General features: G+C 38.9%; 23 non-coding genes across 23 annotated transcripts; all 23 read left to right on the top strand.

The window, feature by feature from the left end:
- Nucleotides 1-327: 327 nt before the first annotated feature.
- trnat-cgu (transfer RNA threonine (anticodon CGU)) lies at nt 328-399 on the top strand. Its single transcript has one exon. It is a non-coding gene; the product is annotated as a tRNA-Thr (tRNA).
- Nucleotides 400-807: 408 nt separating this feature from the next.
- Nucleotides 808-879, top strand: trnat-cgu (transfer RNA threonine (anticodon CGU)). Its single transcript has one exon. It is a non-coding gene; the product is annotated as a tRNA-Thr (tRNA).
- A 478-nt stretch (nt 880-1,357) lies between these two features.
- Nucleotides 1,358-1,429, top strand: trnat-cgu (transfer RNA threonine (anticodon CGU)). The gene has a single exon. It is a non-coding gene; the product is annotated as a tRNA-Thr (tRNA).
- A 389-nt stretch (nt 1,430-1,818) lies between these two features.
- Nucleotides 1,819-1,890, top strand: trnat-cgu (transfer RNA threonine (anticodon CGU)). Its single transcript has one exon. It is a non-coding gene; the product is annotated as a tRNA-Thr (tRNA).
- A 192-nt stretch (nt 1,891-2,082) lies between these two features.
- trnat-cgu (transfer RNA threonine (anticodon CGU)) lies at nt 2,083-2,154 on the top strand. The gene has a single exon. It is a non-coding gene; the product is annotated as a tRNA-Thr (tRNA).
- A 479-nt stretch (nt 2,155-2,633) lies between these two features.
- trnat-cgu (transfer RNA threonine (anticodon CGU)) lies at nt 2,634-2,705 on the top strand. Its single transcript has one exon. It is a non-coding gene; the product is annotated as a tRNA-Thr (tRNA).
- Nucleotides 2,706-3,082: 377 nt separating this feature from the next.
- On the top strand, nt 3,083-3,154 carry trnat-cgu (transfer RNA threonine (anticodon CGU)). Its single transcript has one exon. It is a non-coding gene; the product is annotated as a tRNA-Thr (tRNA).
- Nucleotides 3,155-3,346: 192 nt separating this feature from the next.
- Nucleotides 3,347-3,418, top strand: trnat-cgu (transfer RNA threonine (anticodon CGU)). Its single transcript has one exon. It is a non-coding gene; the product is annotated as a tRNA-Thr (tRNA).
- A 471-nt stretch (nt 3,419-3,889) lies between these two features.
- On the top strand, nt 3,890-3,961 carry trnat-cgu (transfer RNA threonine (anticodon CGU)). Its single transcript has one exon. It is a non-coding gene; the product is annotated as a tRNA-Thr (tRNA).
- A 465-nt stretch (nt 3,962-4,426) lies between these two features.
- On the top strand, nt 4,427-4,498 carry trnat-cgu (transfer RNA threonine (anticodon CGU)). Its single transcript has one exon. It is a non-coding gene; the product is annotated as a tRNA-Thr (tRNA).
- Nucleotides 4,499-4,977: 479 nt separating this feature from the next.
- On the top strand, nt 4,978-5,049 carry trnat-cgu (transfer RNA threonine (anticodon CGU)). Its single transcript has one exon. It is a non-coding gene; the product is annotated as a tRNA-Thr (tRNA).
- A 192-nt stretch (nt 5,050-5,241) lies between these two features.
- trnat-cgu (transfer RNA threonine (anticodon CGU)) lies at nt 5,242-5,313 on the top strand. The gene has a single exon. It is a non-coding gene; the product is annotated as a tRNA-Thr (tRNA).
- A 479-nt stretch (nt 5,314-5,792) lies between these two features.
- trnat-cgu (transfer RNA threonine (anticodon CGU)) lies at nt 5,793-5,864 on the top strand. The gene has a single exon. It is a non-coding gene; the product is annotated as a tRNA-Thr (tRNA).
- A 389-nt stretch (nt 5,865-6,253) lies between these two features.
- Nucleotides 6,254-6,325, top strand: trnat-cgu (transfer RNA threonine (anticodon CGU)). The gene has a single exon. It is a non-coding gene; the product is annotated as a tRNA-Thr (tRNA).
- A 192-nt stretch (nt 6,326-6,517) lies between these two features.
- trnat-cgu (transfer RNA threonine (anticodon CGU)) lies at nt 6,518-6,588 on the top strand. Its single transcript has one exon. It is a non-coding gene; the product is annotated as a tRNA-Thr (tRNA).
- Nucleotides 6,589-7,067: 479 nt separating this feature from the next.
- Nucleotides 7,068-7,139, top strand: trnat-cgu (transfer RNA threonine (anticodon CGU)). The gene has a single exon. It is a non-coding gene; the product is annotated as a tRNA-Thr (tRNA).
- Nucleotides 7,140-7,613: 474 nt separating this feature from the next.
- trnat-cgu (transfer RNA threonine (anticodon CGU)) lies at nt 7,614-7,685 on the top strand. Its single transcript has one exon. It is a non-coding gene; the product is annotated as a tRNA-Thr (tRNA).
- A 392-nt stretch (nt 7,686-8,077) lies between these two features.
- trnat-cgu (transfer RNA threonine (anticodon CGU)) lies at nt 8,078-8,149 on the top strand. Its single transcript has one exon. It is a non-coding gene; the product is annotated as a tRNA-Thr (tRNA).
- A 479-nt stretch (nt 8,150-8,628) lies between these two features.
- trnat-cgu (transfer RNA threonine (anticodon CGU)) lies at nt 8,629-8,700 on the top strand. The gene has a single exon. It is a non-coding gene; the product is annotated as a tRNA-Thr (tRNA).
- A 474-nt stretch (nt 8,701-9,174) lies between these two features.
- trnat-cgu (transfer RNA threonine (anticodon CGU)) lies at nt 9,175-9,246 on the top strand. Its single transcript has one exon. It is a non-coding gene; the product is annotated as a tRNA-Thr (tRNA).
- Nucleotides 9,247-9,720: 474 nt separating this feature from the next.
- Nucleotides 9,721-9,792, top strand: trnat-cgu (transfer RNA threonine (anticodon CGU)). The gene has a single exon. It is a non-coding gene; the product is annotated as a tRNA-Thr (tRNA).
- Nucleotides 9,793-10,514: 722 nt separating this feature from the next.
- Nucleotides 10,515-10,586, top strand: trnat-cgu (transfer RNA threonine (anticodon CGU)). The gene has a single exon. It is a non-coding gene; the product is annotated as a tRNA-Thr (tRNA).
- A 478-nt stretch (nt 10,587-11,064) lies between these two features.
- trnat-cgu (transfer RNA threonine (anticodon CGU)) lies at nt 11,065-11,136 on the top strand. Its single transcript has one exon. It is a non-coding gene; the product is annotated as a tRNA-Thr (tRNA).
- Nucleotides 11,137-12,657: the final 1,521 nt, after the last annotated feature.

The raw sequence follows: 12,657 nt of genomic DNA on the forward strand, positions 1-12,657 counted from the left end.
ATATCCATATAGTTACATTGGGGAATGGACATTTGATGTCATCAACTCCGGCAAGGAAAAACCTTGACAGTAGCAATACTGTCAAGACCATTGACAGTAGACCATTGAATCAAACCCCATCCATGCCTAGCAAGGTCTCTGTGAAATGGAATGTAATTTACAGAATGTCATTATCTTTACATTGTGGGATGGACTTTGGTTTTCTTTAGTTCAAGCTTGGGAATTCTCTTACAGTAACAATACTGTGGAGGAAGACATACCGAACCTCAATAAACAAGATAATGAAAAGTTAAACTTTTTTTCAAGATTGGTTTTGATAATTTCTGAAGCGTGGTGGCCAAGTGGTAAGGCGTCGGTCTCGTAAACCGAAGATCATGGGTTCAAACCCCATTCACGCCTAGCAAGTTCTTGAAGTAATGTCATGTGATATACAGAATGTTCAGATAATTACAATTGGGAAAGGACAGTTGATGTCATCACTTTCAGCAAGGGAAGACCGATACAGTAGCAATAATGTGACGAGCACACATTCAAATTCATGAGGCATGATGGCCAAGGGGGTGAGTATCGTGAACAGAAGACCATTGAATCAAAACCCATCCATGCCTAGCAAGGTCTCTGTGAAATGGATTGTAATTTACAGAATGTCATTATCTTTACATTGTGGGATGGACGTTTGTTTTCTTTAGTTCAAGCTTGGGAATTCTCTTACAGTAACAATACTGTGGAGGAAGACATACCGTACCTCAATAAACAAGATAATGAAAAGTTAAACTTTTTTTCAAGATTGGTTTTGGTAATTTCTGAGGCGTGGTGGCCAAGTGGTAAGGCGTCGGTCTCGTAAACCGAAGATCATGGGTTCAAACCCCATTCACGCCTAGCAAGGTCTCGATGTCAGTCGCGATGTAAATCACATGTTGAAATGTCATGGGATTTACAGAATATCCATATAGTTACATTGGGGAATGGACATTTGATGTCATCAACTCCGGCAAGGAAAAACCTTGCCAGTAGCAATACTGTGATTGAAGACACTCAGAATTTCAATAATCAAGAACATAGTTTCTTGTAGAGCCCACATTCAAATTCATGAGGCATGATGGCCAAGGGGGTCAGTATCGTGAACAGAAGACCATTGAATCAAACCCCATCCATGCCTAGCAAGATCTCTGTGAAATGGTATGTAATTTACAGAATGTTATTATCTTTACATTATGGGATGGACGTTTGTTTTCTTTAGTTCAAGCATGAGAATTCTCTGACAGTAACAATACTGTGGAGGAAGACATACCGAACCTCAATAAACAAGATAATGAAAAGTTAAATTTTTTTCAAGATTGGTTTTGGTAATTTCTGAGGCGTGGTGGCCAAGTGGTAAGGCGTCGGTCTCGTAAACCGAAGATCATGGGTTCAAACCCCATTCACGCCTAGCAAGGTCTCGATGTAAGTCTAGATGTAAATCCCATGATGAAATGTCATGGGTTTTACAGAATATCCATATAGTTACATTGGGGAATGGACATTTGATGTCATCAACTCCGGCAAGGAAAAACCTTGACAGTAGCAATACTGTCAAGACCATTGACAGTAGACCATTGAATCAAACCCCATCCATGCCTAGCAAGGTCTCTGTGAAATGGAATGTAATTTACAGAATGTCATTATCTTTACATTGTGGGATGGACTTTGGTTTTCTTTAGTTCAAGCTTGGGAATTCTCTTACAGTAACAATACTGTGGAGGAAGACATACCGAACCTCAATAAACAAGATAATGAAAAGTTAAACTTTTTTTCAAGATTGGTTTTGGTCATTTCTGAGGCGTGGTGGCCAAGTGGTAAGGCGTCGGTCTCGTAAACCGAAGATCATGGGTTCAAACCCCATTCACGCCTAGCAAGTTCTTGAAGTAATGTCATGTGTTATACAGAATGTTCAGATAATTACAATTGGGAAAGGACAATTGATGTCATCACTTTCAGCAAGGGAAGACCTATACAGTAGCAATAATGTGAATGATGTCAAGTAGAACGTTTGGAATAAGAAAAGTTAAAGATTTTATAAAGAGCACATATTTTGATTCATGTGGTGTGGTGGCCAAGTGGTAAGGCGTCGGTCTCGTAAACCGAAGATCATGGGTTCAAACCCCATTCACGCCTAGCAAGGTCTCGATGTCAGTCTCGATCTAAATCCCATGTTGAAATGTCATGTGATTTACAGAATATCCATATAGTTACATTGGTGAATGGACATTTGATGTCATCTACTCCGGCAAGGAAAAACCTTGACAGTAGCAATACTGTGATTGAAGACACTCAGAACATCAATAATTAAGAACATAATTTCGTGACGAGCACACATTCAAATTCATGAGGCATGATGGCCAAGGGGGTCAGTATCGTGAACAGAAGACCATTGAATCAAAACCCATCCATGCCTAGCAAGATCTCTGTGAAATGGTATGTAATTTACAGAATGTCATTATCTTTACATTGTGGGATGGACTTTTGTTTTCTTTAGTTCCAGCATGGGAATACTCTTACAGTAACAATACTGTGAAGGAAGACATACCGAACCTCAATAAACAAGAAAATGAAAAGTTAAACTTTTTTTCAAGATTGGTTTTGGTATATTTTGAGGCGTGGTGGCCAAGTGGTAAGGCGTCGGTCTCGTAAACCGAAGATCATGGGTTCAAACCCTATTCACGCCTAGCAAGGTCTCGATGTAAATCCCATGATGAAATGTCATGGGTTTTACAGAATATCCATATAGTTACATTGGGGAATGGACATTTGATGTCATCAACTCCGGCAAGGAAAAACCTTGACAGTAGCAATACTGTCAAGACCATTGACAGTAGACCATTGAATCAAACCCCATCCATGCCTAGCAAGGTCTCTGTGAAATGGAATGTAATTTACAGAATGTCATTATCTTTACATTGTGGGATGGACTTTGGTTTTCTTTAGTTCAAGCTTGGGAATTCTCTTACAGTAACAATACTGTGGAGGAAGACATACCGAACCTCAATAAACAAGATAATGAAAAGTTAAACTTTTTTTCAAGATTGGTTTTGATAATTTCTGAAGCGTGGTGGCCAAGTGGTAAGGCGTCGGTCTCGTAAACCGAAGATCATGGGTTCAAACCCCATTCACGCCTAGCAAGTTCTTGAAGTAATGTCATGTGATATACAGAATGTTCAGATAATTACAATTGGGAAAGGACAGTTGATGTCATCACTTTCAGCAAGGGAAGACCGATACAGTAGCAATAATGTGAATGATTTCAAGTAGAACGTTTGGAATAAGAAAAGTTAAAGATTTTATAAAAAGCACATATTCTGATTTATGTGGCGTGGTGGCCAAGTGGTAAGGCGTCGGTCTCGTAAACCGAAGATCATGGGTTCAAACCCCATTCACGCCTAGCAAGGTCTCGATGTAAGTCTCGATGTAAATCCCATGTTGAAATGTCATGAGATTTACAGAATATCGATATTGGGGCATGGACATTTGATTTCATCTACTCCGGCAAGGAATAACCTTGACAGTAGCAATACTGTGATTGAAGACACTCAGAACTTCAATAATTAAGAACATAGTTTCTTGTAGAGCCCACATTCAAATTCATGAGGCATGATGGCCAAGGGGGTCAGTATCGTGAACAGAAGAGCATTGAATCAAACCCCATCCATGCCTAGCAAGATCTCTGTGAAATGGTATGTAATTTACAGAATGTCATTATCTTTACATTGTGGGATGGACTTTTGTTTTCTTTAGTTCCAGCATGGGAATACTCTTACAGTAACAATACTGTGAAGGAAGACATACCGAACCTCAATAAACAAGAAAATGAAAAGTTAAACTTTTTTTCAAGATTGGTTTTGGTGTATTTTGAGGCGTGGTGGCCAAGTGGTAAGGCGTCGGCCTCGTAAACCGAAGTTCATGGGTTCAAACCCTATTCACGCCTAGCAAGGTCTCGATGTAAATCGCATGATGAAATGTCATGGGTTTTACAGAATATCCATATAGTTACATTGGGGAATGGACATTTGATGTCATCAACTCCAGCAAGGAAAAACCTTGACAGTAGCAATACTGTGATTGAAGACACTCAGAACTTCAATAATTAAGAACATATTCTTGTAGAGCACACCTTCAAATTCATGAGGCATGATGGCCAAGGGGGTCAGTATCGTGAACAGAAGACCATTGAATCAAACCCCATCCATGCCGAGCAAGGTCTCTGTGAAATGGAATGTAATTTACAGAATGTCATTATCTTTACATTGTGGGATGGACGTTTGTTTTCTTTGGTTCAAGCATGGGAATTCTCTTACAGTAACAATACTGTGGAGGAAGACATACCGAACCTCAATAAACAAGAAAATGAAAAGTTAAACTTTTTTTCAAGATTGGTTTTCGTAAATTCTGTGGTGTGGTGGCCAAGTGGTAAGGCGTCGGTCTCGTAAACCGAAGATCATGGGTTCAAACGCCATTCACGCCTAGCAAGGTCTCGATGTAAGTCTCGATGTAAATCCCATGTTGAAATGTCATGGGGTTTACAGAATATCCATATAGTTACATTGGGGAATGGACATTTGATGTCATCAGCTCCGGCAAGGAAAAACCTTGACAGTAGCAATACTGTGATTGAAGACACTCAGAACTTCAATAATTAAGAACATAGTTTCTTGTCGAGCCCACATTCAAATTCATGAGGCATGATGGTCAAGGGGGTTAGTATCGTGAACAGAAGACCATTGAATCAAACCCCATCCATGCCTAGCAAGGTCTCTGTGAAATGGTATGTAATTTACAGAATGTCATTATCTTTACATTGTGGGATGGACGTTTGTTTTCTTTAGTTCAAGCATGGGAATTCTCTTACAGTAACAATACTGTGGAGGAAGACATACCGAACCTCAATAAACAAGAAAATGAAAAGTTAAATTTTTTTTCAAGATTGGTATTCGTAAATTCAGAGGCGTGGTGGCCAAGTGGTAAGGCGTCGGTCTCGTAAACCGAAGATCATGGGTTCAAACCCCATTCACGCCTAGCAAGTTCTTGAAGTAATGTCATGTGATATACAGAATGTTCAGATAATTACAATTGGGAAAGGACAATTGATGTTATCACTTTCAGCAAGGGAAGGCCTATACAGTAGCAATAATGTGAATGATGTCAAGTAGAACGTTTGGAATAAGAAAAGTTAAAGATTTTATAAAGAGCACATATTATGATTCATGTGGTGTGGTGGCCAAGCGGTAAGGCGTCGGTCTCGTAAACCGAAGATCATGGGTTCAAACCCCATTCACGCCTAGCAAGGTCTCGATGTCAGTCTCGATGTAAATCCCATGTTGAAATGTCATGGGATTTACAGAATATCCATATAGTTACATTGGGGAATGGACATTTGATGTCATCAACTCCGGCAAGGAAAAACCTTGACACTAGCAATACTGTGATTGAAGACACTCAGAATTTCAATAATTGAGGACATAGTTACTTGTAGAGCCCACATTCAAATTCATGAGGCATGATGGCCAAGGGGGTCAGTATCGTGAACAGAAGACCATTGAATCAAACCCCATCCATGCCTAGCAAGATCTCTGTGAAATGGTATGTAATTTACAGAATGTCATTATCTTTACATTATGGGATGGACGTTTGTTTTCTTTAGTTCAAGCATGAGAATTCTCTGACAGTAACAATACTGTGGAGGAAGACATACCGAACCTCAATAAACAAGATAATGAAAAGTTAAACTTTTTTTCAAGATTGGTTTTGGTAATTTCTGAGGCGTGGTGGCCAAGTGGTAAGGCGTCGATCTCGTAAACCGAAGATCATGGGTTCAAACCCCATTCATGCTTAGCAAGGTCTCGATGTAAGTCTCGATGTAAATCCCATGATGAAATGTCATGGGTATTACAGAATATCCATATAGTTACATTGGGGAATGGACATTTGATGTCATCAACTCCGGCAAGGAAAAACCTTGACAGTAGCAATACTGTCAAGACCATTGACAGTTGACCATTGAATCAAACCCCATCCATGCCTAGCAAGGTCTCTGTGAAATGGAATGTAATTTACAGAATGTCATTATCTTTACATTGTGGGATGGACTTTGGTTTTCTTTAGTTCAAGCTTGGGAATTCTCTTACAGTAACAATATTGTGGAGGAAGACATACCGAACCTCAATAAACAAGATAATGAAAAGTTAAACTTTTTTTCAAGATTGGTTTTGGTATTTTCTGAGGCGTGGTGGCCAAGTGGTAAGGCGTCGGTCTCGTAAACCGAAGATCATGGGTTCAAACCCCATTCACGCCTAGCAAGTTCTTGAAGTAATGTCATGTGTTATACAGAATGTTCAGATAATTACAATTGGGAAAGGACAATTGATGTCATCACTTTCAGCAAGGGAAGACCTATACAGTAGCAATAATGTGAATGATGTCAAGTAGAACGTTTGGAATAAGAAAAGTTAAAGATTTTATAAAGAGCACATATTTTGATTCATGTGGTGTGGTGGCCAAGTGGTAAGGCGTCGGTCTCGTAAACCGAAGATCATGGGTTCAACCCCATTCACGCCTAGCAAGGTCTCGATGTAAGTCTCGATGTAAATCCCATGTTGAAATGTCATGTGTTTTACAGAATATCCATATAGTTACATTGGTGAATGGACATTTGATGTCATCTACTCCGGCAAGGAAAAACCTCGACAGTAGCAATACTGTGATTGAAGACACTCAGAACATCAATAATTAAGAACATAATTTCGTGACGAGCACACATTCAAATTCATGAGGCATGATGGCCAAGGGGGTCAGTATCGTGAACAGAAGACCATTGAATCAAAACCCATCCATGCCTAGCAAGGTCTCTGTGAAATGGAATGTAATTTACAGAATGTCATTATCTTTACATTGTGGGATGGACGTTTGTTTTCTTTAGTTCAAGCTTGGGAATTCTCTTACAGTAACAATACTGTGGAGGAAGACATACCGAACCTCAATAAACAAGATAATGAAAAGTTAAACTTTTTTTCAAGATTGGTTGTGGTAATTTCTGAGGCGTGGTGGCCAAGTGGTAAGGCGTCGGTCTCGTAAAACGATGATCATGGGTTCAAACCCCATTCACGCCTAGCAAGGTCTCGATGTCAGTCTCGATGTAAATCCCATGTTGAAATGTCATGGGATTTACAGTATATCAATATAGTTACATTGGGGAATGGACATTTGATGTCATCAACTCCGGCAAGGAAAAACCTTGACAGTAGCAATACTGTGATTGAAGACACTCAGAACTTCAATAATTAAGAACAAAGTTTCTTCTAGAGCCCACATTCAAATTCATGAGGCATGATGGCCAAGGGGGTCAGTATCGTGAACAGAAGACCATTGAATCAAACCCCATCCATGCCTAGCAAGGTCTCTGTGAAATGTAATTTACAGAATGTCATTATCTTTACATTGTAGGATGGACGTTTGTTTTCTTTAGTTCAAGCTTGGGAATTCTCTTACAGTAACAATACTGTGGAGGAAGACATACCGAACCTCAATAAACAAGATAATGAAAAGTTAGACTTTTTTTCAAGATTGGTTTTGGTAATTTCTGAGGCGTGGTGGCCAAGTGGTAAGGCGTCGGTCTCGTAAACCGAAGATCATGGGTTCAAACCCCATTCACGCCTAGCAAGTTCTTGAAGTAATGTCAAGTGTTATACAGAATGTTCAGATAATTACATTTGGGAAAGGACAATTGATGTCATCACTTTCAGCAAGGGAAGACCTATACAGTAGCAATAATGTGAATGATGTCAAGTAGAACGTTTGGAATAAGAAAAGTTTAAGATTTTATAAGACCATTGAATCAAACCCCATCCATGCCTAGCAAGGTCTCTGTGAAATGTAATTTACAGAATGTCATTATCTTTACATTGTAGGATGGACGTTTGTTTTCTTTAGTTCAAGCTTGGGAATTCTCTTACAGTAACAATACTGTGGAGGAAGACATACCGAACCTCAATAAACAAGATAATGAAAAGTTAGACTTTTTTTCAAGATTGGTTTTGGTAATTTCTGAGGCATGGTGGCCAAGTGGTAAGGCGTCGGTCTCGTAAACCGAAGATCATGGGTTCAAACCTCATTCACGCCTAGCAAGGTCTCGATGTAAGTCTCGATGTAAATCCCATCTTGAAATGTCATGTGATTAACAGAATATCCATATAGTTACATTGGTGAATGGACATTTGATGTCATCTACTCCGGCAAGGAAAAACCTTGACAGTAGCAATACTGTGATTGAAGACACTCAGAACATCAATAATCAAGAACATAATTTCGTGCAGAACACACATTCAAATTCATGAGGCATGATGGCTAAGGGGGTCAGTATCGTGAACAGAAGAGCATTGAATCAAACCCCATCCATGCCTAGCAAGGTCTCTGTGAAATGGTATGTAATTTACAGAATGTCATTATCTTTGCATTGTGGGATGGACGTTTGTTTTCTTTAGTTCAAGCATGGGAATTCTCTTACAGTAACAATACTGTGGAGGAAGACATACCGAACCTCAATAAACAAGAAAATGAAAAGTTAAAGTTTTTTTCAAGATTGGTTTTGGTAAATTTTGAGGCGTGGTGGCCAATTGGTAAGGCGTCGGTCTCGTAAACCGAAGATCATGGGTTCAAACCCCATTCACGCCTAGCAAGGTCTCGATGTAAGTCTCGATGTAAATCCCATGTTGAAATGTAATGTGATTTACAGAATATCCATATAGTTACATTGGTGAATGGACATTTGATGTCATCTACTCCGGCAAGGAAAAACCTTGACAGTAGCAATACTGTGATTGAAGACACTCAGAACATCAATAATTAAGAACATAATTTCGTGAAGAGCACACATTCAAATTCATGAGGCATGATGGCCAAGGGGGTCAGTATCGTGAACAGAAGACCATTGAATCAAACCCCATCCATGCCTAGCAAGGTCTCTGTGAAATGTAATTTAGAGATTGTCATTATCTTTACATTGTGGGATGGACTTTTGTTTTCTTTAGTTCAAGCTTGGGAATTCTCTTACAGTAACAATACTGTGGAGGAAGACATACCGAACCTCAATAAACAAGAAAATGAAAAGTTAAACTTTTTTTCAAGATTGGTTTTGGAAATTTCTGAGGCATGGTGGCCAAGTGGTAAGGCGTCGGTCTCGTAAACCGAAGATCATGGGTTCAAACCTCATTCATGCCTAGCAAGGTCTCGATGTAAGTCTCGATGTAAATCCCATGTTGAAATGTCATGGGATTTACAGAATATCGATATAGTTACATTGGGGCATGGACATTTGATGTCATCTACTCTGGCAAGGAATAACCTTGACAGTAGCAATACTGTGATTGAAGACACTCAGAACTTCAATAATTAAGAACATAGTTTCTTGTAGAGCCCACATTCAAATTCATGAGGCATGATGGCCAAGGGGGTCAGTATCGTGAACAGAAGACCATTGAATCAAACCCCATCCATGCCTAGCAAGGTCTCTGTGAAATGTAATTTACAGAATGTCATTATCTTTACATTGTGGGATGGACGTTTGTTTTCTTTAGTTCAAGCTTGGGAATTCTCTTACAGTAACAATACTGTGGAGGAAGACATACCAAACCTCAATAAACAAGATAATGAAAAGTTAAACTTTTTTTCAAGATTGGTTTTGGTAATTTCTGAGGCGTGGTGGCCAAGTGGTAAGGCGTCGGTCTCGTAAACCGAAGATCATGGGTTCAAACCCCATTCACGCCTAGCAAGGTCTAGATGTAAATCCCATGATGAAATGTCATGGGTTTTACAGAATATCCATATAGTTACATTGGGGAATGGACATTTGATGTCATCAACTCCGGCAAGGAAAAACCTTGACAGTAGCAATACTGTGATTGAAGACACTCAGAACTTCAATAATTAAGAACATATTCTTGTAGAGCACACCTTCAAATTCATGAGGCATGATGGCCAAGGGGGTCAGTATCGTGAACAGAAGACCATTGAATCAAACCCCATCCATGCCTAGCAAGGTCTCTGTGAAATGGAATGTAATTTACAGAATGTCATTATCTTTACATTGTGGGATGGACGTTTGTTTTCTTTAGTTCAAGCTTGGGAATTCGCTTACAGTAACAATACTGTGGAGGAAGACATACCGAACCTCAATAAACAAGATAATGAAAAGTTAAACTTTTTTTCAAGATTGGTTTTGGTAAATTTTGAGGCGTGGTGGCCAAGTGGTAAGGCGTCGGTCTCGTAAACCGAAGTTCATGGGTTCATTCACGCCTTGCAAGTTCTTGAAGAAATGTCATGTGATATACAGAATGTTCAGATAATTACAATTGGGAATGGACAATTGATGTCATCACTTTCAGCAAGGGAAGACCTATACAGTAGCAATAATGTGAATGATGTCAAGTAGTACGTTTGGAATAAGAAAAGTTTAAGATTTTATAAAGAGCACATATTATAAATCATGCGGCGTGGTGGCCAAGTGGTAAGGCGTCGGTCTCGTAAACCGAAGATCATGGGTTCAAACCCCATTCACGCCTAGCAAGGTCTCGATGTAAGTCTTGATGTAAATCCCATGTTGAAATGTCATGGGATTTACAGAATATCCATTTAGTTACATTGGGGAATGGACATTTGATGTCATCAACTCCGGCAAGGAAAAACCTTGACAGTAGCAATACTGTGATAGATGACACTCAGAACTTCAATAATTAAGAACATAATTTCGTGAAGAGCACACATTCAAATTCATGAGGCATGATGGCCAAGGCGGGGGTCAGTATCGTGAACAGAAGACCATTGAATCAAACCCCATCCATGCCTAGCAAGGTCTCTGTGAAATGGAATGTAATTGAATGTCATTATCTTTACATTGTGGGATGGACGTTTGTTTTCTTTAGTTCAAGCATGGGAATTCTCTTACAGTAACAATACTGTGGAGGAAGACATACCGAACCTCAATAAACAAGAAAATGAAAAGTTAAACTTTTTTTCAAGATTGGTTTTGGTAAATTCTGAGGCGTGGTGGCCAAGTGGTAAGGCGTCGGTCTCGTAAACCGAAGATCATGGGTTCAAACCCCATTCACGCCTACCAAGGTCTCGTTGAAATGTCATGGGATTTATAGATTATTCATATGGTTACATTTAGGAATGGATAATTGATGTCAGCAAGGGAAGACTTGCAACTTTTACAGTAGCAATACTGTGAATGAAGATACCTCTTGGAATAAGAAAAGTAAAAGATTATTGAAAGAGCACATATTAAAATACATGAGGCATGATGGCCAAGGGGGTCAGTAGAGATCCAGCAACTCATAAAACCAATCTGCCATAGCAGGAAATAAAATTAATTATCTATCATCAATTACTATACAGTATGATATCTCTCTTTAACTCAAAGTGCAACTTATAATACTGACTACAAAAGGAATTATGAACTATATCCTCAGACCTTAAAACCTTAGACATCATTGTGTTTGTTTCTTTTTTTAACAGTATTAATAAATCATGTTACACAAATTATCCCTTATCTCTAATCAATCATGTCTCTCATTTATATTCACCCTTATGTATTTTTAATAAAAATAAAAATAAATGCATTTCTAAAACACAACCTCAACATATTAACTAATTTCAATGTCTCCATAACATTTACAGTTGACTCCAATAGATTTTTTGTTGGTTAAAAAAAATATATATATTACATGTCAGCTAGCAACGTAGCATGCTAACTAGTACACTCACTGGAGTCCTCAATCATATAAAACAAAAGAAAGCAAATCGTCCGGTCGCGGCGGCCAGGAAACCTCTGGCAACAACTTCGATCAAGTACAGACAGTATTTTTTTCCATAAAATGCCCCAACTTCACTCGTTGCTGGATCGTGAGTTGTTAGCATCAGGCTTAGCTAAGGTGTTATTGATCCCAGCATGCAATGCTCACGGCTACTGGATTAACTACATATCACATACATAATGTGCCCTCTAGCGGCTATTTTAGGCAACAACAGTCAGATATTAAAATGAAACTAATTAACTATGATGCCAAACAAACAAATACTAATCAGTTAACACAAAGCTGTACTTTCATAGGGGTTACATTTACTTGAAAAATTAATATTGACTTTACTTCCAAAACTCCTTTCTTACACACAAGAAATCAAGTATATACAAAGACTAGCCTTGCTTTATCTGCATAATAATCTGATGCAAAAAGTTGCCTTACCTTTTTTAAGTAGATCAAGGTCAATATTTTTATCAGCGCAGCATTTGTACAATTGAAAGACGATAACAGAGAGGGTAAAAGGGTGCTAAAGAGGTTGAGTATCTCATCACGCAGAAGCATGTGTGTGGTTCTGGATAACAACATGTTAGATGGTGAAAGACTACATGAAGCATCTGAACTTGCTGAGTGTGTCAGGTTATCCTAGGGCTCATCTTATGAATTCATCTTTCACATGCATGCAGAAAAACTCTTTCAGAGCTCATCGTACACACTACTTACAAACATAAAAGACAGCATGACATATGAACATGTATCACACAATCCCTAACCCTGTTTTTTTTTGTATTCAATTTGGCATACAATGCATGTCTGCATAAAAATGTTTGGC

Source organism: Gadus chalcogrammus, chromosome 10 (assembly GCF_026213295.1).
Source record: "Gadus chalcogrammus isolate NIFS_2021 chromosome 10, NIFS_Gcha_1.0, whole genome shotgun sequence".
In the NCBI taxonomy this organism is placed as follows: Eukaryota; Metazoa; Chordata; class Actinopteri; order Gadiformes; family Gadidae; genus Gadus; species Gadus chalcogrammus.